The sequence below is a fragment of the Rattus norvegicus genome, chromosome 18 (genome assembly GCF_036323735.1).
Source record: "Rattus norvegicus strain BN/NHsdMcwi chromosome 18, GRCr8, whole genome shotgun sequence".
Classification (NCBI taxonomy): domain Eukaryota; kingdom Metazoa; phylum Chordata; class Mammalia; order Rodentia; family Muridae; genus Rattus; species Rattus norvegicus.
The window spans coordinates 22,869,992-22,895,719 of NC_086036.1; the positions used below are offsets into that span (position 1 = coordinate 22,869,992).

The 25,728-nt window shown below is 37.5% G+C and overlaps 1 protein-coding gene across 1 annotated transcript in view; it reads right to left on the bottom strand.

Annotated features, from left to right (window-relative positions):
* Rit2 (Ras-like without CAAX 2) overlaps positions 1-25,728 on the bottom strand; it is a 356,224-nt gene that overhangs the window by 30,078 nt on the left and 300,418 nt on the right. The gene's annotated exons all lie outside the window — the stretch shown is intronic.

Sequence of the window (25,728 nt, forward strand, 5' to 3'; positions counted from 1 at the left end):
GTTATTTTAGTCTTGGTTGATGGTGCTCCATCCAAGAGAAAGTGATCACCTAATAAAAACTGGAATAACAAATATGAGAACCATCTTTTGAGTAGTTGTTCAAGGCAACCAAGAGATACACTCAAAGCACACAGCCTATTGCTCTTGTTCTTGTTGACTCAAACAGGTAGAACATAAATCCCTATTAGTGAAGATACTATACACTTCAGAAGAAGAGCCCAGAACCCCTGAGCTGGAGCTTAGGAGAATGCTTCCTCCCTGCAGTCTATCTTTCATGAAGTCAACATGCAAGCTTTCAAAGGAGAAAAACAACCAAAAGTCCTACCCAGTTACGATGCGTATTAACCAGATCAGAAGTCAGAATGAAATGATACAAATCTATATAGTACTATGCAGGATAATCTACAACCACCATTTTACTAATCCAGCAAAATCCTTAATACCAATCTGTTATCATTTCCCCTATACCCACAAGTAAGTATACTCTTCATCCCTCATGACAGAAATTTTTCTTTGTAAAAATGGACACCATTCCATAAAACCACAGCCAATAAAAATGCAGTGCTGAGGAGACTGAGACAAGACCCAATGAGTATATCTACAAAGTACTTTTTTACCTAAAGCTCAGGGAACATGGCGGATGAGGGGGAAGGAAACATTATAGGAAGTCAGAGGATTAGGGTGTTTGCTTTGAGACCATGCTTCCTAGTAATGTGAGAAGCCATACACATAAAGACTCACCGATATGACTGCCCAAGTGTGAGCTGAACAAGATAACACTGGTGGACCTATCTATCAATGTAAGCCGATAATAACCTGAGAGCCTTAATCCTGCACAAAGAACTGTAGGCAACTAAAAAGAGCAGGGATCAAAAGACATGGTCTTCCCACAGAATAACACACCAATTGACTATCCAGTGCAAGACAGTCAGTACTTGAAAACACACACAGACACACACACACACTCACACACACACACACACACTCACACACACACTCACAGACACACACACTCACACACACACTCACACACACACTCACACACACACTCACACACACACTCACACACACACGTGCACACACACACAAGTAACATGATAAAGGCTGGTTAGGTTCTATTTAGGAACGTTCATAATTTTATACAATAAATATTGAATAACAAGACTAGAGGGATGGCTGGGTGTTGAGAAGCTTGCTCCCCTTCCAGAGAGCCAGTTTAGAATCTTCGCACTTATATGACAGCTCACATTGTCTTTGACTCCAGTTCCAGGAAATGTGTTACTCTTGTCTGGCTTCTACATACACCAGATACTCATATAGTTCACAACCTACATGCAAACTAAAAACCTAGACATATGAAATTTAAAAATAAATTGAAGAATAATTGCTTAGCATATATATTAGTTAGAGTTTTCTAGAGAAGAGATTGATATGTGTGTGTCTGAGTATGTATGTATGTTTCGTATGTATGTGTGTATGTATGTATGTATGTATGTATGTATGTATGTATGTATGTAGCTGTAGGTATCAACTGCTCTTCACTAAATGTTGGAATCCTTAATAGGCTCTAATACCAATGAAGGCATGATTTGACAAAGGACATATAAATTTGCCAGTAAGAAATAAGGGCAAGTAGGCAAAAAGCAAGACCTTCCTCCTTCCATGTCCAGGAGAAGGCTTGGCACAAATTTAGGGTTTATCTTTAAACCTCAACTGATCCAATTTTAAGGTGAATCTTTCTACCTCAAGTATTTAGGGTGATCATTTTCATGTCAAACAACCTTGTTAAGAAAAATCACTCACAGGTGTGCACAGACACTTGAGTTTTTAGTTAATTCTAAATTTTGTTAAGTTGATAACCAAAACTATACATGGTCCAACCATGCTGATAATCTCCCCCAAACATTTTCCTGTTTTCTACTAGCTAGTACTCAAAGGTTCCCCACCTCTTTTGATATTGAGGTAATGCAGTTTTTCTTCCTTTATCAAGTCTTGAAGTTTTCTAATACAAACTTAAGATTTTCTTGCTAACAAGAACAGTGAAATTTGATAAATGAAAAATAAAGTTGTCGTTGACTAGAACTCAGAGTCTGTTCAGTAAGCAGAAATAAAAATGTAGAAAGCATTAGTGAAGAAGGCCAGCATGGCAGAATAACTTGGATATACACAAGATGGCTGGGCAGTTCCCTGGTGAACTGCCTCTGATCATCCTGGGAGCTTGAGTAATCATGAGTAGTCAATTACTTTCTGTAGACCTGGGAGCCGGTATGAGATAAGATTCAAAAAGAAAAATAAAAACCCACCGAAGTTGTTTGAGTTATGCTGAAGTAGTTATGGAGTACTAAGTGAAGTACATGTTCTATGCCTCTCAGGCCACACAACTCTAGATTACACTGTCAGCATTCCTGCTTTATATATGAGGAAACTGAGGCACGGAGACAATAAGCATCCTGTCCATTTTCATAATGTGGACTAATCCCCACTCAAAGCTCATACACTGTTCTCTACTGTTTATCCTATTAAAATATATGTGAAAATAACTTTAAATATCAAATATCAAACCAGCAAAAATTAAATATCAAAACATCTGATGGCCACTGTAAAAATGAAAACTAGTTGAATTCCCAAGTAAAACTTATGGCATTACTAATTCTGCTGATTGGGGTAATCGAGTCAACCAATTATTGCTATTATTCTGTTTCCTAATTTTATATTGCAAATTGTTTCTTTCTGATTTATTTGAGAATTCTGCTTAGATATCTTATTTCTGAGTTAAAAAATCATAATCTTTTCATGAATGTTGTTCTTCATAATACCAAGGGAACAGATGGGAATTTGTGCTTTCTCTCCACCAAGAGCCTGTTGGATAGAACCTCTAACCCATCCTGTGTGTACTCTGCTTGGCCACCTGCCCAGAACAGGCTCAGGTCTCTCCCTGGCAGCTTTTCTGAAGGTCAAGTCTCTGCCCCACACAGCTGTCACCATATTCTTCATGAATTTTTTAGGCTTGAGAACCCAGAGGGATGAACAGTAGAATCGAGCTGCATCATTGATAAATATTGACAACACGCCTGAAAATATGTACAACATGGGGGCGACTTCTGCTATTGGGCACTTGTTTTCTTGACTTTTCTTTCTCTTGTCAGTTATTTGAATACAGGAGTTTCCACTTAACCACAAATATCCCATAACCCCAGACAATTAACTCATAGATTCTACTTGTGCCAAAGTAGAAGTTTTGGGAATGCCTTCCTTGTTATTTTACTTCTTGTAATGACATGAAATAACATGATGTATACCTGCTGAGATGAAATGAAAATGGTAGGTATTGTGATATCATTTTTGGTGGCTACTAAAACGTGTTACTTGAACTCAAACACTTGGTTCTACTTAGACATATGGCTGATGGATGATTGACATGTAAGGAATACATGAGGGGATTAGATACAAACCAAAGAGCGGCTAATGTCAAGGGCGGGATTTAGGAGATAGTGAGACACTTCAGTTTATTGCTTAGAGTGCTCTGTAATCAAGTCTTATGAAATAAAAATTTATTTCTGGGAATTTCTGCATTTTTATGGAAAATGCAGAACTATTGAATCTGTCAGCACAGACTCCGGAAGGCAATCACAGATAGGTCAAAAGCAACTTGAGGAGGGATTTACTTATTTCAGCCTCCTATCACATCACAGCTCATTACAGAGGGAAGTCAGGGCAGAAATCTGGAAGCAGGAGCTGATAGAGAGGCCACGCAGCAATGACCCTTACTGGATTGCTCTTTTCTGTCTGCTCAGCCTGCTTGCTCCTAACAGCCAGGTCTCAACTCAGATGTGGCACCAAGCAAAGTGAGCTGGGCTTTCCCACATCAATCGTCTATCAAAGAAAATGCACCCCAGCATAGCATACAGGCCAATCTTATAGCGGCATGTCCTCAACTGAGAGTATGTCAAGTTCATATACAATTAGCCAGGACAGCAATTTACTGTAAATTCACAATAAATAACAAAACACCTTTAGCAATAAAACTATTGGAATTACTGTTAGCTGCCAAAATAGAACATATCAGGAATGAAAAAGCTTCACTTATGAAATTCCGTCCAATTACAGCAAATTGTCTATCAATAAATACCCTACCTGCCCTGTCAGTTCCAGCCTTACGTCCCCTAACAAACGTCTGTGAAACGTGCCAGTAAATGTGAATTGCCATTGAGTTACCCTGCTATTCTTAACGAATTACACACAACTTTACCATGGTTTACAGCACATAGAGTGTACCTTGAAGATAGACATGAGTTTCAGTTTTTTCTGACATTTCCTAACAGTATCATTGGGTACAAACTGTGATTGGTCCAGTATGAGAGGCTTTCCACGTTCTATATTGGTATACCCAAAAGAGCTTTCTTTAATTTTTTAAAGCAGTAAAAATGAGACAAATCTAGAGGCAAAATGGTCAATACTGAGTAGTTTTATCAATCTAACTGACAAAAAGACCCATTGTGTTGGCTACTGTATTAGCTTTGAGGTGTTTTAGGTAGAGACGTGACATTCTATCAGAACTATGGCATTAGATATCTACTTTCCAAATATTCTATTATTTACTCCAGAAAAATACCTTTTTAAAAAAAAGGTGATATGCTACAAACCTAATGTAAATGTATTTATATAATTTCACATCCCTGGTACTGACTCTTTATAACACCTTAATATATTTGTTTCTAGTAGAGACCAACTTCCCCAATTCAAACATGCTAGCATACACAAATATTGAAATTTGGATGTATGATTATTCATAGTCTTTTTCTTGTCATGAGTTCACATGTTATATTTTGGAGCATTTTCCCTATTAGAGAATGTCAATTCCCAAGACTGACAATCAACTGTCCCATCCTATAATACCAGTGGGATTAATATCTCATCATTTATGTCAACTCTTTGCTCTGGTCACGTGATGCTTTTCCTCCCCACCTACACACTCTGCATTATTTCACTGCTGTGACTTCCATCACTCCTGAGAACCTGTCACCATGCTCTCCTTCTGTTAAGTAGAGCCTCCTCTTCAGATTTTGTTTTGTCACTCTGGATGACCTCCCCTTCTTTCCAGCTTGCTTATCCTTACTTTGTCCAGAAAGCCTACAGTTCCCATGGTTACACTGCAATATCACAGCTTTCAGGAAAAAAATCAGAAAGGTCAGAACATTTATAGACAGAAAAACTAGAAGCTCCAAAAGGAAAAGGAAATTTTCAAGAAAAGCGAAAGCACTGGTGCAGGCTTCCAGATGTGGAATGCTTTCTTCAGAGCTCCTCAGGTCAGTCACCCACAGAGGGCAAACACTAAGAATACAGAGAACTCATGCTGTCTATGAAAGAAGAAAGGTATTTCCCCAGGTATTTCTCAGCATTGTAGGAGCCAACGCAAAGTCATTTATCTTGTGCCACATCATTTGATAACTTTTGTTTGTTGTCTTTAACTATTAATACAAATATGTTTCCTCCAAACCAAGTTATTGGCTTTTAGCAGATAAATATATTTTAGGTTGTTTTATGACAACTTATTGTTAGAATACTTAATAAATGCTTTAAAATTTATTAAGTATGATTCATCCTGAATTAATGCAGTAATTCTCAAACTTATTGATCATAATATCCTAATCTTAAAACTTATTGAGTATCAAGGTTGCAAAAGACTTTTCATGTATAGAGTTATATGCTACCATTTACCTATGGGACATTGGAATAGGCCTTCGCTGTGACTGTATGATACCAACAACAGAATACCAGATAGGATACTGGGTATCACTGTTGATTTATCCTGGGAATTCTGTTCTTCCTGATATAACTTATCTGTCATTGGCACCCATGCAAATGCCATGAAAAGTATAAGATTTTATGCAATATAACTTGAACATATTCACCCCCTTTCCTTCTATTAAGCGAGACTCTCATTTAGGGTTAGATCCATACCACATTTTCTCCAATCCAACTTTACATTCGTATGTGCTTTGGTTCTAGTCACTCCAATGGTGCTTCCCATATTGTCTTTGAATGTATGGCTATCTATTAGAGTATAGTCAACCTACCAGGGCCATATAATAAAAGAAAAATTAACTCTCTTTTCCCCCAAAGCTATCAATTACCAAGTACCACCCCCCAATCCATGCAGCTGGGGATGAGGATTCCCCATTCACCTCCCCCCTCCATGCTGAGATTTTATCTGGCTTTAGTTTATGCATACAGCCCCAACTACTATGAGGCTATTTGTGCAACTGCCCTGTTGTATCTGTATCTTTGTAGTCTTCTACTACATCGGGGTAGATCCCACCTTGTCAGGCACAAGGAATATTCTATCATCAGCTTGCCTGTATTCCAGAGAATTCATTTTCCACCCTTCCTAGGTGCCAGTGGTCCCTTCTTGAAAGAATTTTGTTGTTAACGACAAAGGCAATCTTATTCCAGATAATTCCTTTTCATTTACTAATTATATTAATTTGGGCATGCGAGAAAAGAAGTTTTAGAACTGAAGATTCCCAGATTTTAAAAATGACATATGTGAATGAACGTGTTCGTGTGACAGCCCACATCTTCTCTGTTTCGATGAACTATGACTGACATAAGCACATCTGTCAGCTGTCTTTACGAACCCCAATCAAATCCCAGAGTATTTCTGTAACAAAATTAGACATGCATCTTTAAATCCTTGTCTTACCATTTAGTTTGCCCATGAAGGGTGATGTCATGTTTGAACCTGATCTGCACATGTCTGAGTCACCAACCTTTCTTTATAATTAGCCTGAGTATTTTTTAATCTTGTATGGTACTTAAACTGTATTTTATATTTAACAATAATTTTTTCAAATAACCAAATATTTACTCTGTAATATAATTAATGTTTTACTGATACATTTGCTTTTGTTTTATTATACATTTGGTTGGAGTTCATTGGATAAGTCTTTTTCTAAGCTTTAAATCTTAACGGACTTCTAGAGTTAGACTTTAAAAATATAAATTCACTTTATTGAAAATCTTAGCTCTGGGTTTGCTCAGTTTTGTGCTAAAGATTCTTGATTTTCTCTGTCATTTTTTTCTTTCTTATTGGAATTCTATATTTGTTCAACCTTCTTTCTGCACTTTTATTGTTATTATTCCAATTCTGTTTCAAAAGGTATCAGTTGACATTGGTGTGGCCAACCAGAGAGAAAACTGCTTTCTACATGTCATTGTCATTTGATCAGAGACAGGACAAATCCTAGCTAACAAAATACCAGGAGGATTCTGATGGATGACTGGGTAAGAGAGATGCATGTTTTTCCAGTGGCAATAAACTTGGAAGGATATGACTGCATATCTATTGTAACTGTCTTGACATCATTATGGAAAAATCTAACTGAAGATGAAGCCATAATGTAGAAGAAAGTAATAGAGAAAAATGAATAAATCTTGGTGATACAATTTACACTTGGTGTTAATTACACACATGTTTTAATTTCAGTTGTGAATTTAATGAATCCATATCCTCTATTGTTTCTGTTTCAAAACCTAACTTGATTTAGATGCTCTGATTTACAGCTGATTCAGTGAACAGCTGGACAAAAGCATTGTTGTCACAAAAGAAATGTGCTGAGAGGCATCAAAGCTGAGTACAAAGAGGGGGGGTGGGAAATTAGACCACAATTGAGTCCCTTCAATCCACTTCTTCCAATTCCCAGAATCAGTCTTCTTCACATAATGAGGCTCAACTCTCAATTCTTCACTTTTTTTCAATATGTCCAACCCTACATGTACCCAATATTATCACCAGTAATAGCAGAAAACTTTCATTTTTTCAGTTGTCCTGTGGTCTCTCTTATTTCTTGTCCTCTTAATTAGAACACAGGCATTTTGAGTCTTCTTAATATCACAATGTTTTCTCCGTGTTTACAACACACTCCATCATTTGGTCCCCAGAAATTCTCTAAAAATTCTATCTGACTTCTCAAACCCAGGTATTTTTCTTACGTGAGCTCTTCATTTTTATTTAAGGGAGACACTGAGCTAAGGAGATGAATCTGCACAACTTCAGCCTGTGACAGGAAGAAAGCAAGCCAGTGAGAGAGATCCTGGTCCTTCGAATTTAGATGTTGAAGAAATGAAAACCAAGCCTGGCAAGACAAAGGAGGAGCACACAGATGACTCTGGGAATCCTCAAGTGAGACAAAGTAGTTCCAGGGGAAAACAATATTTTTGCTCATTTGCATCACATATAGGACTTAACTGAAAGATGCCTTGATTTCTTGCAGTTTTTGAAACAGCCTGATGATCAGTTCTAGGAAAGCAACAATCTAGACATAATCCCCTCAAAGTTCTTATTTGTGCTCCATTGTTAGAATGTGTTAGACTGTCACATTGTGATTGTTTGATATGCTCGGCCCAGGGGGTGGCAGTATTAGAAGGTGTGGCCCTGTAGGCGTGTCACTGTGGGTGTGGGTTATAAGACCTTCATCCTAGCTGCCTGGAAGCCAGTATTCTGCTAGCAGCCTTCAGATGAAGATGTAGAACTCTCAGCTTCTCCAGCCCCACATCTGCCTGAATGCTGCCACACTCTCTCCTTGATGATAATGGGTTGGACTTCTAAACCTGTAAGCCAGCCCCAATTATATGTTGCCCTTATAAAAATTGTCTTGGTCATAGTGTCTGTTCATAGCAGTAAAACCCTAACTAAGACACACATAAATTGTTTAATCCTAGTTTTAGTTCTTAGAGTACGTGAAAGGAAACCATTATCTTGGGGTGTTGCATTATAGTTCCTTCCATGAAAATGGTTTTCTTGGTGAATTGAGGCAGGTATGTAGTACCTCTCAGTGCTACAACCATATTGTCCAACATACCCTTAGAGTGACAAAGCAAAGTAAGAATACTTAGGCCAAATCCACCCAATTACTCATGGCGCCACATTGGCCAGAATTTAGCCATTGGATACACACAATCATCTTAATTAGTTAACTAGTTTTTATCCATTGCAGTACTTATTTTTTTTCCTAAATTTCACTCAACGTTCTCTCAATTGTAAGATTTAGAAACATAAGCCAGGATTTTGAAGGCTCACATGAATAGATAGTTCAATATTACACAGTTTATATTTCCAATTTCTTCCTCTGATTAAATCCAAAAAATATATTTTATATGCTTGTCTGTGTGCAAGCAGTTAAAATAAAAATCCAAATCTAATAAAGGTGATGGGATAGCTGCGTGCTGAGTTTTTATTACAGGAAACAGGTCCTAGTGTGCCGTAAATGCTGTTTCACATCAAGTTGCTTATCAGAAGGGAATAAAAAAAAATCTTTGAGGCCTGTCTTGCTAACTGTGGATGGTGAAATTTTTCTATCAACCTTAAAATGAATAATGCATAATAAAAATGATGAGAACAGCTGCCAAGTCCATTGACATTGGAGAAAGAAGCTTTACCCCCTCACTCAAGGCATTTCTTTTCCACAGAAAACATATTTACTATGACAAAGCAGCAGCAAATTGGACATTAGCATTTTAAGCATCAGTTACCTTGAAAGTCCGGAGGTGAAGAGCGAGAGGAGGCGCCTGTGCTCTGACCACACAGAGTGGGTAGTAGGCAGAGGGGTGCTTGGGAGCCTCCTGAACTATCTCCTATTGGGTATTGCTATGGACTGAGCACCAATCCCTGACCTTTTACTGAGCTACTGAATGCACATGGTTACTTGGTGCACGGCAGGCTTCAAACCCAGTTTTTAAAAGTCTTTTATTCTAATTTCTGCTGCTATCACAGAATGGCACTGACTGAGCCATTCAAAAAGATAAATAATCAATCTAACCAATCTTTTAGTGGTTATAAATTTTAAGGTTCTGCTATCTACCGAGACAATATTCCATATTTATGTCATTCATGGAATTTATAATGATGATAGTCATTAATGTGTGCTTATGTGTGTGTATATGATGTGTGTGTTTGAGTGTGGGTCCACACATAGCATGGTGCTTGCGTGTAGTGGTTACAGGACAAGTTGGAGGATGGAAGATTGAACTCAGGCACTCAGGCTAGTGCTCAAAGTTTCGTTTCTTTTAATTACATGATCCTCTTCTGACTTTTTGGTAATTGAACTTGAAATTCACAGAATTTTTCTCATTTTCAAACTTCCTTACAATAGTTCAGTGTATGAGATTCTTTGGTATTTTTTGGAGCTCTGAGTAGCATTTCCATGTATTTGACACTGCCATCTGACAAAGGTCCTCTGCTCGAATAAATTTTAATAGGGTTTATGAAGCTTTGTTTGTGCTTAGCCACATTATTTCCCTATAAAATACAATTTGAATGATGGTTCAAAGAAGTCAGTTTGGCAAACTTATTCTACCTTTCATGTCTGGCCATTGTCAAATGCAACCTCCACATAGGTGGGACTCAAGCCCACTGCAGAAATCTTGCATAGAGTGTGTTTTAAAGTTTTTATTTTTACCATGTTATTTACCAATTTTTGTTTTATATGCTTATTTTCTAAGTACTTCCACTTCCAGGTTATAGGATACATTCAGAGTTCAATGTTCTGTCAAGTTTGTTTGACATCTGTCTGGTAAAACAACTATGGTTTCTATCTCCTTCAAGGCAGGAAAATTTAAGACATGGGACTCATAGAGCAATTAGAGTTGTTAGGAGTTATGAAGACAAGATTAAATCTCTATATTTATCTACAGTCTTCATTAACTGATCACAGATATATCTCGTTCTCATTTGTTCATTCACAACCTCACAAGTTATTAAGAGGCCTTGTGATAAGAGTCTTCTTTCAGGGAGGAAGAGTGTGAAGGTAAGTCATTGGCTGAAAGGGGAAACATCAGGCAGTAGAAGAAGCTGGGTACATAAGCTAAAGCAAACCCAAAGGTCTTTGAAAGGTCATTTAGAAAATCAAAAAGTGGGCTGGAGAGAAGGCTCAATGGTTAAGAGAACTGGCTGCTCTTCCAGAGGTCCTGAGTTCAAATCCCAGCAACCACTGGTGCCTCACAACCATCTGTAATGAGATCTGATGTTCTCTTCAGGTATGTCTGAAGACAGCTACAGTATACTCACATACATAAAAAAATAAATCTTTTAAAAAAGAAAAGAAAAAAAAGAAAAGAAGAGAAAAAAGTACATAAGTAGACTCTAGTGGTAAGAATGATGGTGTGGTATATGTCCTATACTAACCACGATATTTACATCCACCCAAAACACATGAGAAAATCCATTTCCTCATGAAATTCCAAGATTAACAATCAAGACTACAAATTTGTCCATCCCATTATCAGGGAAAATATTTTGATGTGAGTCAAAAGTATATTGTGGAGATTGAGTTTAAAGTCATTAATTCATAAATGGGTATTTTGTAACTTATTACAACACATGGAAATGTTAGAATCTCAAAGTAGTTGTGACCAAACAGATCTGCACTTTTTTCTGGGTCATAATGTGGCCTTGAACTAAAAGTAGCCTAGATATTCACCATTATTTTCTAAAGGTAACCTGAATTTACATAGGAAACAGATATGCAAAACCAACATACAGGTCACCAGTGGATAGGAACAGGGAAAGTGTTTAAAATAAGCATTATTAAAATATTCCATCCCATGTTATATTCAATCTGTCTACCAAGCCAGATTCTATACATTATTCTCAATGGTCCAGCATGTTCATTTGCCTTATTCCTCCCTGCTCCATGCACACTACCCAACCTTGCCATTTTCTAGTCTTCAACCAGAACTCAAAGAATATCTATAACCAACTTTTGTTAAATTGAAAATGTGCAAAAATGCATGAGAATAAAATATGGACATACATCAAGCTGACTGTATACCATGACCAAGTTGACTTTATCTCTGAATCACAGGAATAGTTAACACACGTGAGTTAGTAACTGTAATAAACCAAGTAAATAGACTTAAAGACAAAATTCACATGATAATTTCAATAAATACAGAAAAAGTCTTTGACAAAAGCCAACATGCCTTCATGATAAGTCCGAGATATGGATCAAGTCTCAACATTACAGAAGTGAAATATGAGAAACCCATAGCCAATATCATCCTAAATGGAGAAAACATGAAGCAATCCCACTGAAGTCGGGAATGAGGTAGGGATGTCTATTGCCCCTATACCTTTGTGTTATTGTTCTCAGAACACTAGCTGGAGCAATAAAGCAAGACAATGAAATTAAAGAAATATTAATGTAGAAAGAAGTCAGCTATCCCTATTTTCAGATGACATACTACTATACTTTAGAGATCCCAAAATTCAACCAAAACTTATAAAATGACAAACTCAGTAATGTGTCAGGATACAGAGCAAACTTGAGTGAATCAATAAACTTTCTAAATACAAACCACAAACATACAGAGGGAACAATCAAAGAAACACTCTCATTCACAGTAGCATTAAAGAAAATATCAAGAAATACACATAAGCAAGGAAGTGAAGAACTTCTACAACAAAAACTTCAAACTTCTGAAAAAGGGGATGAAAAAGACACTAGAAAATGAAAAGACATTTTGGACATGGATTGTGAAAAATCACCATTGTACCAAAATGCAATGCAATTCCAATCTCACTCTGATCTGAAATAGAAAATAAAACTATGCCAACATTATTTGGAACAACAAAACAATCCTGAGCAGAAAGAACAGTGACATAAAGATACCTTTTCCCCCATTTTTATTAAATTGGGTATTTCTTATTTACATTTCAGATGTTATTCCCTTTCTCGGTTTCCTGCCCATCAGACCCCTAGCCCCTCCCCTACTTCTATATAGGTGTTCCCCTCCCTATCCACACCCATTACCATCCCCTATAAGGATTCCTATCCTAGGTTTTAAGAAGCAATACTATAGCTGTAAGAAAAAAATCAAATAGTTAACCTTGCAGGTAAATAGTTAAAACTATTTTAAAAAATAGTTTTAGATTGGAGATAGAAAATAGTTTAGATTGAGATAACCAGAACTAGAATTACAGACATTGCTTTTTTCTCTCATTTTAGGTACCTAGCTACAAATCTTCACATGTGAATATATACCCTGGAATAACTGCAGAAACAGAAACTAAAAATGGTCTATTGGTGGGGCTATGAGAGTTAAGAGTTGGGAGTCAGGGAGCAATGAGGAGTGGAATATCAGAGTGCACGTTTCCTGAAAGGGAAATTGGAATAACATGAGGAGGCTCCAATTAGGGAAGGAGGAAGGGGAATAAATACTGAAAAAGGAGGAAGGAAGGTAAAACAATAGTAGGGATTCTGAAAACATAAGGAATCATTATTAATCGTCTACCTAAAATAGCTATCGTATGTGTAAATTGGTGCCTAAGTATCCACATGTAGTTTACATGAAAATTTTCCATCTGAGCTGATAATGTTCCTGCAAAGAGCAGAAGAGCATTGAACAAGAACCTCAACAGCAGTCATGAGGAGCCCTCTTTTAAGTTGTTGATAATGTTGTACAAGAGACTCTTTAAACATTGTAAGTGATTACATCGCTCTTGGTGAACCTCAGAGATGGAAGGTTAGCGCTTGTTGCTGATGACCTCATGCACTTCGGATACAGGGCCCAGAGGCCTTTGAGCTGAATCTGACTTCTAAGCTCCCTCCCTGAGGACTGGCTCCCTCCCTGAGGACTGGCTCCCTCCCTGAGGACTGGCTCCCTCCCTGAGGACTAGCTGGCGTAGTACCAGAAGATACTATGTCAGGTTCCAAAGGAGGACGGCAACCAACAACCCTACCAAGTTATGAAGCTTAAGAATTACATGAAGGCTAACACTACAGCTTTACGACTCAATAGTGCCATGCATACCTTGGTAGTAACGAGCAGCTCTCTATATTGAAAATAAGACCACAAATGGTTGGAACTGGAAAATATCATCCTGAGTGAGCTAACCCAATCACAGAAAGACATACATGGTATGCACTCATTGATAAGTGGCTATTAGCCCAAATGCTTGAATTACCCTAGATCCCTAGAACAAAGGAAACTCAAGACGGATGATCAAAATGTGAATGCTTCACTCCTTCTTTAAATGAGGAAAAAGAATACTCTTGGCAGGGAAGGGAGAGGCAAAGATTAAAACAGAGACTGAAGGAACACCCATTCAGAGCCTGCCCCACATGTGGCCCATACATATACAGCCACCCAATTAGACAAGATGGATGAAGCAAAGAAGTGCAGACCGACAGGAGCCGGATGTAGATCGCTCCTGAGAGACACAGCCAGAATACAGCAAATATAGAGGCGAATGCCAGCAGCAAACCACTGAACTGAGAATAGGTCCCCTATTGAAGGAATCAGAGAAAGAACTGGAAGAGCTTGAAGGGGCTCGAGACCCCATATGAACAACAATGCCAAGCAACCAGAGCTTCCAGGGACTAAGCCACTACCTAAAGACTATACATGGACTGACCCTGGACTCTGACCCCATAGGTAGCAATGAATATCCTAGTAAGAGCACCAGTGGAAGGGGAAGCCCTGGGTCCTGCTAAGACTGAACCCCCAGTGAACTAGTCTATGGGGGGAGGGCGGCAATGGGGGGAGGGTTGGGAGGGGAACACCCATAAGGAAGGGGAGGGGGGAGGGGGATGTTTGCCCGGAAACCGGGAAAGGGAATAACACTCGAAATGTATATAAGAAATACTCAAGTTAATAAAAAAAAAAATCAAAAAAAAAAAAAAAAAAAAAAAAAAAAAAAAAAAAAAAAAAAAAAGAAAATAAGACCAATTCAACAGGAAGGAAATAATCTCTACCACTGGAAACTTAAACAAATTACCCAGACCTAGTAAAAATGTCATGAATCTTGGAAGAGAAACTACAACCACCATTTTACTAATCCAGCATAATCTATAACTATACCCTTAATATTTGTCTTTTTTTCAGAAAAGCATACTCCTCACTCCCGATCAGGGAAACTTCTCTTTGCAGTGGATGAAGACCATTGCAGACAACTACCACCAATGAAAATGCAGAGCTGTGGAGCCCAATTCCAACTGAAACCATTTACAAAAAACTTTTCTACTTGTTACTTAGCAATCACTGGGGAAGAGAAAACGTAAATATAGTCAGGGCCAGAGAATCAGGGATTTGGTTAAGAGACTTTTATATCTAGTAATGTCAGAAGCTACCCCCATAAAAGTCAACTAACGTAACTGCTTAAATATGAGCTGCAAAAGGATAATGCCACAAGATATGCTAATGTGGATGAAGAAGTGCCAGGAGACTTCAGCCCTACTCAAAGAACTACAAGGAACTAGAGGTGGTAATATTGACAGAAACAATCTTCCCTAGGGAAATGAACACCCATTGGTTATCCTTTATCCAATGCACAGCCTCGAAAACCTACATATACAATTAATATTGTATAGCCTGAGCAGGTTGTATTTAAGTAGTTATGAATATATGCATGTGTCTCTACTCACACATGCATATTTGTAATAACAGTTAATGAAAAAAGACTATTAATTTGAAATAAAACAGAGAGGGTATGTGGGGGAGTTTGGCTGTAATAAAGGGAAGGGGAAGATGGTATAATTATACTAGAATGGAAAAAAAAACTAAAAGAAACATATTTTAATTTCCCAAATCAGAAAGATCTAACTATTTACAACAACACCAACAAAAAACATAAGAATGGAAGGAAGAAAGGAGAAAATGAAGGAAGAAAGGAAGGGAACAAGCAAACAAGCAAGCAAGCAAACGCTGATTACTGGAAAACATTTCAGAGTAAAAGATAAAACCTGCTCAAACCCTGGTAATAATATATACTGTTTTGCATATTTCTTTTAAAAGTAGAGCTTATACTATGTTTTATATATTAGCTTGAGTCTACAAACTCCATTAATATATATTCTAGGGCTTAACTTCCATGGTGGGATCGTAGGTGCAGTCTACCATGCAGGTCCTACTTCTTAAGGCTTGATAGCTGTAAAATATGAAGCCTACACATAACACCAGGAAGCACAGGGAGCGCCCTCTCCAATCACTGAATCCATCACACTGAAATCTAAGACCCATGGCCTTTGCCGTCATTCTATGAATCACTAGTGTCTGTGGAAACTCCTGCTCTGAAAGGAACCATTTTGAATTAATAAAGGCTAACAACTTACTTTTGAATTTTTAATTCAACTAAGTTGCTGTTGATTCTGGAAAAAACCAAAGTATTTGAAGATTTGTGAACCTCAGTTTATAGAAAACTCTAGCTGCAGAAATGTGAAGTTGAAAGGTTCTTCTGACAGCAACAGTCCTCTCCTTTTGTGAGCACTGGAATTATGGATATTTGATGAAAGCTAATTTACTCTAATTCAATGTCCAATAGTTTCTTATAATATTGACTTTCCTTCTCTAAAGTCTATTGAACTAAAATAAAGTATTATAAAAATATATAAATTAGCATGTAACCAAAAGTTATTAAATTGAAAAGGCAATTACAGATGTTCAATCATCCTGTCCTGGATAGGAGTAGAGAAAAATCAAGGTTGCCAGGGAACCGTAACTGGTACTTAACATTCTATGTTGGCCTACATTCCCTGGGCCCCACAATTTCATCATCGCCACCTGTCCAGTGAATGGTAACAGCTACACGGTATGTTGGAAATTGAATTGCCACAGACTTCAAATGATTGTTTCCAAAATTCATTTTGTCTTATTCATAAGGTTTATTTGGAAAATCTCTTGATCCTCTGTAAGAGGGAGCTTGGTGAGATCTCACATGCAGAGGGAGTCATGACAATCTTTCCCCATGGGGTCTCAGCATGCAGGGGGAGATCTTCTGGTACACTTCACAGGTCTTTAATCATGCTCAGCTCCAGGCATTGCAGCCAGTCCTACTACAGACTCTGTTTATTTTAATTATTGTATTGTCCGTACTTACTAGTTTTCTCCAACTACTGTCACAGTGCCAGCGTATTACGTCAGCAGCTATCAGGAAAAAATTAAATATTCTGAGTAATATGGAGAATATTTCTCATCCTTCAGCAGAAATCGGAAGGACTAAGTGAGCCTACTACAACCCTTTGCTCCATGCCCAACAGCCCAAAAGGGAGTCTGGACAATGGATTGCCAAACAATAATATCATGAAATTTAGTCAAATGGACTTTATAAACCATTCAAAGCCTTTATGCAAAGCTCAGTTTCACAATATTCAGTCTCTCGTGTATCCATTTGAAAAAAAAAAACAAATGTAATCCAATCTAAAATGTAATTAACTCTCACAGGCTTCTTTTCTGCCACCACGACAGCCCAAACTGCCAAGGTTTCCCAACTGAAGTTTTCCATTGACCACCGGGCAGCCACTGCCACATTCCCTCGCAAACTCTTAACCCATTTGCTTTTAAGCAGCTAGATTGGTCTTATGGAAGCCTAGCCATGCTAGTGGCTATATTTTGATATTAAAATTGGTACTAAAAATTTTCATTATGTAGATTGATGGAAAGCAACAGGGACAGAAAATAAATTATTAAAAGTTCTATATTTATGTTAAGCGTTTATCCCTATTTTTCTGCGACAGCATCTTCCCCATCATGTCTCTATCTCCTGTCATTGCTAGAGACTACTTATTCTTTTCTAATATTATATTCCAAATTTGAGAGAGAAGACTGATTTAAACACTGTTTGAATGTATTTGCTATGACAGGCCATTTTATCAGATGCAAAAACTTAACTGGATGCTAATGCTATTAAATATTTCTTCAACAGCTCATGGCAGGACACATGATGTCTCAACTCAATACTACTTTGGATAACCAAATGTCTAGAGTTAGGCATTTTGTCTGCAACCCTGTTTTCTTTTATCATGATTTTTATTTAACTTAGATAAATTATAAAAAATGATTTATAAGTAGAACAAGAAATTTAAATATGAAGCCAAACTCATAATATATGAAAGAATTCTCAGATTCGTAACTGGTCAGATTTCAACAAGGGTCAAAGCTAAAAGTTTAAATTTTAATTACAACTATGATTAAGATAAACTCTAAGTTTCTCAGCAGATCTTCTCATACCTCTGCCACTTTACTGAGAATTTATATAAATTATCCAAAAGTCCCCCTGTCTGAAGGATTACCAGAATCAGGGCTATAAAACTGGGTAGTAATTTTTAACATGTAGATTGGTGGTAGACAATGGAGGTATAAATTAAATTATCAGAACATATAGATTAAAATAATGTTTAAAAGTTTTATGTTCATCAAAATAGAATAATATAAAGCTACATAAATTGTGCAGCTTAAAAATAGAAAACAAGTCGAGAAATATAAAGATAAAACTTGAATAATACAAACATCTATTAATTCTCAATGGTCCTTTTAAAAATGTAATAAGCTGTCTTGTTCTTTTTCCCAGATGATAATATAGCATTCATGTTTTAATTTGGCTTGACAAAAAGAGCTCACTTAACGAAGATGTTTGACATTCTGACCACTTGGAGATTTTATATAGTTTTAAATGTCTGACCTAGCCTGCTCTCCAGACACCACTGTCTGTCACTGAATGTTCTATGGCAATCTGGTCTTGGTCAAGCATAAAGTGTATGAACTCCATTTCATTACGGCTTTTCTGTCAGCCTTCTTTAAGTTCCACAGACTTTAGAATGCATTCTCCTAGCCACTGTTGCATTATAGAATGCAAGGGTTGCCTTGGAAACACCTAATTTAAGCTATCAGACAAAACAAGGGATGCTTTATGGGATAATTAACATATTTTTGGTGCATTGTAACATTATGTTATTTGCTACCTAAGGTATTTATTAATGGTCTTATAAAGAATATTATATAACAAATTACTTGGTTTAAAACAAAAGCATTAATACTACAAATTCAATTTCACACAGACTTTGCCTTAATTACTTTTTTAAAAAAAAGTCATTCTAAAGGAACAAAATGTGTTTCTTAAAATCTTAAACATTACTTAACCCCAAACTAGATTGGTGATAGTGCAGCGTGCAGACAATGGTGAGACAAAGCTCTGCTCTTTAGAAATAGTCTTTACCATGGTAATGTCTCCTAGAGACTTCCTAATGGTCTTTCACAGTGAGGTAATCTCCGATGTGTAACAATTTACCTTTTAGCTGTATTTCTAATTCTTAAAAATAGTTTTTCCACTGATAAATCTGAAAGCATTTACATAGCAAAATGGTATGCATAAGTGTAAGAGCAACTCTGTGAGCTTTTCATTGTTAAACTCCTCATGTTGAAAGCTTTGTTTTGAATAAAAATAACTATTTTGAACAAAAATAAGGAAGAAAGTAGTCAATGTCACCGTCTTTGATACAGACTTGCCTCTAAAATGAAACTCAGTCAAGACTCTTGTGTTCTGGCAAATGAGTGACTCAGACATTTATACAGACACTGAAGAACAAAGAGGCAGAGGTATGCACCACATGAATGAGTTTGAAGGTCACAGGGTCCTGTGGGGTGTTTTACTACATCAGCATTTCCACTATAAGAAAATATACAACAGAGTGGGGATATACCAGGGAGACCCCAGCCTCTCAGAGGAGGAGAAGGGGTTGGGGGGTACAGATGCTGTGAGGGGGTAGATTGGGAGAGGGAACAGCATTTGAGATGTAAATAAATAATAAAAAGAAAGAGAAAGAAAAAAGAAAGGAAATATACAGCAAGCACCATACATATAAGATTAACTGTTCACCCAAAATAAATACAGGCTGATGTTCTCAGTAAATGTAAACGGTCTTCTGTGTACTCCTATTAGCTCACGACCTTGGTTCTCAAATTAGACGTCAGCATTCACAGCCTGGCCTGAGTCTGTGGAGTCCACTGCAGTTGTTCACTGCTATCTCCTGACATGTCAATCATCTCCTGTTTCAGTTTTCAGTCAAGGGTGGCTGAGAAAATCTCAACTCTGTGATTCTGCTTTTCCAGATTCTCTAACATGAGTAGCAGATGATGAAGATGGTCTGAGGCATCTGAGCAGAACAAGACCATCAGAAAGAGAGTAAGGGGCCCCAAATGACATTCTTGCAGGGGCTTGTGGCTTAATTTTGTTTGCTTGCTATTTCAGACAATCCTATTATGTATCTTCTGCTGGCCTTGAACTCAAAACCTTTCTGAATGCATCACCACTCCTGAATTATTAAGGTTACCTTTATCATTGAACGTAACCAAGTTAAAAAATAAACTAAAACATTTTATCACATTAAATCACTTTAGAAATTAATTATATGTTAACATTAACAGTTTGAAAAATCCATCTTATAAAACAAAAAAATTTGAGAATAGCATTGTTCATTGCTAAATCATTAATGTCTAGCTAAATAAAACAGTACTAGAGTGCAAGAATTTAATTAATATGTTGCAATGTATTGTTACAGTTGAAGCTTACAAAACCTATCTGGACCCACAAATTTAAAAAAGAAGATGTATTTAACAGTCTTTTCCTGTAACCATGTCTATTTTTTCCTGTGGTACCTGAACTTCACTAAATCTTGCTGCAATGTAGGATTCAAAAATCATATAAATAAACAACAAATACTTCACTATATTTAACTTCTCTGCTGTGCATTTTGAATGGATTTTGTTGGTGTAGCGTTCTGTATTATTTTGAAAGTATTGCTTCATTGAACTCTGCTGATATTGCAAGTATGAACACATTGCTAGAATATTCTCCAAAGAGATACACTTGTTGGTATTCAGAAAAATAATTTATGTGTAGTGGTGAGGCAAAAGCAGGACATCAGGTAGAAACTTTCCTTATTTCTTACTGCTTTTCCTTAAAACTAAGCTCTGACATCTACGAAGCATTAATAGATCCCATTGCTTTCCTGTGAAGACATGGACTCACCTTCCACAATTGTGAGAAACTATTAACCAACTTGTCAAGTCATAACCCTCAGTATACAAGTCATGATTTTAGATAAATATGGCACTCGGTAAAAAGAGGCCATGTTGTGGAGAAAGAGGAACACTCCTCCATTGTTGGTGGGATTGCAGACTGGTACAACCATTCTGGAAATCAGTCTGGAGGTTCCTCAGAAAATTGGACATTGAACTGCCTGAGGATCCAGCTATATCTCTCTTGGGCATTTACCCAAAAGATGCCCCAACATATAAAAAAGACATGTGCTCCACTATGTTCATCGCAGCCTTATTTATAATAGCCAGAAGCTGGAAAGAACCCAGATGCCCTTCAACAGAGGAATGGATACAGAAAATGTGGTACATCTATACAATGGAATATTACTCAGCTATCAAAAACAACGGCTTTATGAAATTCGTAGGCAAATGGTTGGAACTGGAAAATATCATCCTGAGTGAGCTAACCCAATCACAGAAAGACATACATGGTATGCACTCACTGATAAGTGACTATTAGCCCAAATGCTTGAATTACCAAAAAAAAAAAAAAAAAAAAAAAAAAAAGAGGCCATGTTATAACTAACTACTTACAACTTAATGACAAAATTCTTGGCTGGTCTTAATACCACAAATGCATTTATGCTCTAGTATGGCTTCCCTTTTTTATGTATAGAACAGTTCAGGGTTCAGGGATATGCTCAAGGCACAAATTCAATAAAACTAACCATTTTAATTGATCCCTCAAGGATATCCTTAAATGAAATTGGCCCCTTAAATGTATTTGTATTCATTTTTCTCTTGCCCTGCTGGGCCACAAAGAATTTAACAACTAGTACAATTGTCACATTGACAAGGTCTAGGCTGAGAGGCCAGCTTTCCCTGACTTTGTTTTTCCATCATCTGTAGAAGCACAACTATTGGGAATAGCAGAGAGCAGCTTAGTATGATGACAGAAGCATTTTAGCCACACAGATCATACTGAATAGTTCACAGAAAAACGGACCTAAATATTCTTGGCTTTTGAAAAGAAATCATTATCGTATCTCCAAGGGCAGTACTCAGAATTTTTAATGTTATTCTGATAGTCTGATAGAACAGACTGCATTAGGTGGTGTGGTTGGCAACAGTACAACTGATTGTGTATAAAAAACCCTTTGGCCGAACAGCAGAATACATTTGAAGAGCACTATCTTTTGTCACAATCATTTTCAAGGATGATTCTTGTGCTGTGTTTAGGAGTAGATGTTGCTTTTAAGTGTATACTATATTCTCTAGGACTGCCTTAAGTCTTGCCCTTTCTGTGTTAACTTCAAACCACATTCCTCTGAGTCACTCAGTAATAAGTTTGTTAATATCCTTTAAAAAAATTAAAGGTATTGTATTCTGAGAGAGATGATGCTTCCCTACAATTCTTCTGACAAGTTGGAGACTTCACTCTTCTATTTTCCTATAAAGCTGGCCATGAACTTCATCCATTTCAAGCCCTGAATAAAGTGTCTACATTCTGAGAACAGCAATGATATTTTAAAACACTTTATCTGAAAACCATCACATATCTTGAGTCAGAATAAAAAAGTAAAGCAAGACATCATGGACCAGTTAGAAACAAATTCCAGAAGAAAGACTATTGCTTAAAAAGGGAATATACTATCTTAACATGCTTTGTCCCTGAGCTTCAAGAATTATTTGTTTAAGTAACAGTTGATGCTAAAGAATACCTGGGGGAATTTGTTATGCTATCCGATACAGAAGAACCAGCAATTGAGCTGGCTATTTGAGCATGTGTGGAAGAAAAGCATTGAAGAGACTTTAATAAGCTGTCGTTTCAACCACTCTGAATTCTCCAAGTGCTAAAGTAAATATGAACAAAAAATTTGTGAGTTTCCAGAAGACAGAGGTTGGTACCTCTCAAAATTGTTTTGCAAAAGTAAAGTCATCGTCTCTAGTCTCTGGGTTGCCTGGAACAACCGAGGGAGTAAATTACTACTGGGAAGAACTAAAATCTCAAGTTTGCATCAGGGTATGTTATTTGGAGACTCACCATGGGATTTTGGGAATTGATCTACTTCACAGGAAGAAAGGTTAAGCACTAAAGAATGTAAGAGGATTAACATTTAGAATACAGAAATAGCTGAAAAACCAGAGCCAAAACAAACAAACAAACAAACAAACAACAAAACCAAGATCCATTCAAAGAATGGCCTGGGACCAGAACAGAGATGTCTCAAATGAAGAAAAATATGGCTAAGAAGTAGCTTTAAAATTGCTCATCGTCCCTAGTAAACAGAGAACTGAAAATTAGCACAAGTTTGAGACTTCATCTTACTCAAGTCAGAATGGAAAAGGTCAACAGAACAACCAACAACAACAAATCCTGAAGAAGTGGAGGAAAGAAAACCCTCACTCACCGTGGGTAGGATTGCAAACTGGTGCAGCCACTATGGGAATCAGAGGAGAGAATTCTCAAATGCTTAACAATAAATCTACTACATGAATTAGCTACACTATTCCTTAGCCTATGCACAGAGGAGTTGAAACCTATTCCACAGACACTGCTCAGCCATGTTCACTACTGCTCTATTCACAGCGAGAAAATGGAAACAGCCTAAATATCTTTTAACCGACACAGAAAATGCTGCCTTTTTATACAAAGAGTCACTATTCATCTACATAAAAAATTAATTCTAAGTGGATCAAGGACCTCTACGTCAAACCAGATACACTCTGACTAATAGAAGAAAAAGTGGGGAAGAGTATCGAACACATGGGCACTGGGGAAATTTTCCTGAGTAAAACACCAATGGCTCATGGTCTAAGATCAAGAATAGACAAATGGGACCTCATAAAACTGCAAAGTTTTTGAAAAGCCAAAGACACTGTCATTAGGACAAAATGGCAACCAACAGATTGGGAAAAGATCTTTACCAATCCTACATCTGATAGAGGGCCAATATCCAAAATATACAAAGAACTCAAGAAGTTAGACTCCAGAGAGCCAGAGAACCCTATTAAAAATGAGGTACAGAGCTAAACAAAGAATTCACAGCTGAGGAATGCCGAATGGCTGAGAAACACTTAAAGAAATGTTCAACATCTTTAGTCATCAGGAAAATGCAAATCAAAACAACCCTGAGATCCCACCTCACACCAGTGAAAATGGCTAAGATCAAAAACTCAGGTGACAGCAGATGCTGGCGAGGATGTGGAGAAAGAGGAACACTCCTCCATTGTTGGTGGGATTGCAGACTGGTACAACCATTCTGGAAATCAGTCTGGAGGTTCCTCAGAAAATTGGACATTCCATTACCTGAGGACCCAGCTATACCTCTCTTGGGTATATACCCAAAAGATACCCCAACATATAACAAAGACACGTGCTCCACTATGTTCATAGCAGCCTTATTTATAATAGCCAGAAACTGGAAAGAACCCAGATGGCCTTCAACAGAGGAATGGATTCAAAAAAATGTGGTACATCTACACAATGGAGTACTACTCAGCTATCAAAAATAATGGCTTCATGAAATTCATAGGCAAATGGAATGAACTAGAAAATATCCTGAGTGAGGTTACTCAATCACAGAAAAAAACACTTGGTATGCACTCATTGATAAATGGATATTAGCCAAAAAACTCGAATTACCCAAGATGCAATCCACAGACCACAGGAAGTTCAAGAAGAAGGATGACCAAATGTGGATGCTTCCACTCCTTCTTAAAAGGGGGAAAATATATCTATAGGAGGGGATATGGAAGCAAAGATTAGAGCAGCAACTCAAGGAATGGTCATTCAGAGCCTGACCCACATGTGGCCCATATTTATACAGCCACCAAAACTAGATAAGATTGATGAAGCTAGAAAATGCATGCTGAAAGGGACCAGATATAGATCTCTCCTGAGAGACACATCCAGAGCATGTCCAATACATAGGCCAATGCTAGCAGCAAACCACCCAACTGAGAATAGGACCCCCTTGGGGGGAATTAGAGGAAATATCAAAAGAATTGAAGGAGCTTGCAACCCCATGGAAACAACAATGCCAACCAACCAGAGCTTCCAGGGACTAAACCACTACCAAAAGACTATACATGGACTGACCCAGGGCTCCAACTGCATATGTAGCAGAGAATGGTAGCCTGCAGAGTATATGTTGTCCTGCCTGAAAATTAGGCAAGGGCAGTGGTGGCACAAACCTTGTGGGAGTAACCAATCAACATCTAATTGACTTTAAGGCCTCCTTCTTGAGATGGAACCCATACCCAACATTGCTTAGATGACCAAGAATCAGAGACTTGATACCCCAAAGACTTTGGGTAAAACATACTAATGGGATATGGGATATATCAGTGATGAATATGCTATACTCATAGTTTGGTGCCTTATTTAGCCATCATCAGAGAAGCTTCCCTCTACAGAAGATGGGAATAAATATAGAAACCCACAGACAGACAATACATGGAAAATGAGACCTTGGATCAAAATGCTCTAAATGAGATGTCTCCACCAAATCCCTCCCTCAGAGCTCAGAGAATCCTGTAGAAGAGGAGGCAGAGTGTGTAAGAACCAGAGGCGTTAGAAGACTAGACGTTATCTAGGCGTTAGATAACATGTCCCTCTAAATAAACTAAGCAGGGCTCCTATGAACTCGCAGTAGACTGAAGCAGTGTGCACAGTTTAGTATGTTTTTATGGTACTTCCAAGCATGTGAACCAATGAATCACTGATTCTTGTGCCTTCTCTGGTGCTCTCTGTCTTCTGTGTGGTTTGCCTTGTTCCATTTTGATGACATAGGTTTTTTTGTAATGTTATATTTTATTATCACTTACAAGCCTGTTCTACTCTTATTAGAGACAAAAGGGAGTATATCAGAATGGGAGGAGGTAGGATGGAGTTTGTAGGAATAGAGAGAGGAA